The following is a 1,236-nucleotide window of genomic DNA, read 5'->3' on the forward strand; positions in this document are numbered from 1 at the left end:
AAAAAAAAAAAAAAGTAATCAATTAGACAAAAATGTATTAGAAAACTCAAGCTTTAATAACAGTTTTCAGCCAAAACATACTTTAGAAAATGATTTACCCTACCAACAGAAAATGTATAGCTTGCGAGAATTGTAGACATTCATAAAAAATTAAGGGTTAGCTTGGCTAAGATTTCTACGCAGTCTGCAGTTCCCTCGGAGCTCAGCTGGTAAAGTGCCTGCCTCTCAGGCACGAGGACCTGAACTCTATTCCTGGAAGCTATGTGGCAATGCCAGGCATGGTAATTCCGGCTTGTAATCCCGGTGGTAGGAAAGTGCAGCCAGGAGGTTCCCTGCAGCTCCCTTGCAGCCTAGCCAGACTGATGACTCCCTGACCAGTAAAAGACTTTGTCTCAATAGCGTTCCTGAGGATGTCCCCTGATGCTGTCCTCTGGCCACCAAACATGTCTGCACCTGCTCTCGTGGCATGTGTAACCATAAACTCATGGGCACACGCATGTAGACTAAGAGAGGAAATGGTCTCTAAGTGTCTAATCGAAAGAGTTAAATCAGAAATCAATAACTAAAGATATCTAGTCACACCCAGTAATTTTGGAAATAAAATATTACCTTGCTAAGCAATATTCTACTAAATAAATTACATTGGAGGCTTTTAAAGTATTTAGAAATCATAGACCGAAAAGGTACTTAATGCCTTAACTGGTAGTTCTAAATCAACATTTGGATAGAAATGAATAATTTCATATCCATTAATTAAAAGATAAGACAAGCAGAGTAAAAAATGTAACATTTATCTTTTTTAAAAAAAAACACGGATGTTGAGACTACTCATGAGTTCAAGGCTGGCCTGAGCTACCTAGTGAGCTCTAGGCCAACTGAGCTACAAAATGAGACTGAATTTTATAAAAGCCACAGGCATAGTAAATAAAAGAGGAAGAAATTATAAAAGGGAAAACAGAATGAGTGAAATAGAAAGTACAAGATGAACAGAAACAATTGAAAATAAAATTAGAAATGAGGGTTAATAGAACTATGAGTTAATTCACTGAGAGAAAAAGTTAGGCATTCTTTTTTTTAATTTATTTATTTATTAAAGATTTCTGTCTCTTCCCCACCACCGCCTCCCATTTCCCTCCCCCTCCCCCAATCAAGGCCCCCCCTCCTCAGCCCGAAAAGCAATCAGGGTTCCCTGTCCTGTGGGAAGTCCAAGGAACCCCCACCTCCATCCAGGTCTAG

This window comes from Microtus ochrogaster, chromosome 19 (assembly GCF_000317375.1).
Source record: "Microtus ochrogaster isolate Prairie Vole_2 chromosome 19, MicOch1.0, whole genome shotgun sequence".
Taxonomy (NCBI): domain Eukaryota; kingdom Metazoa; phylum Chordata; class Mammalia; order Rodentia; family Cricetidae; genus Microtus; species Microtus ochrogaster.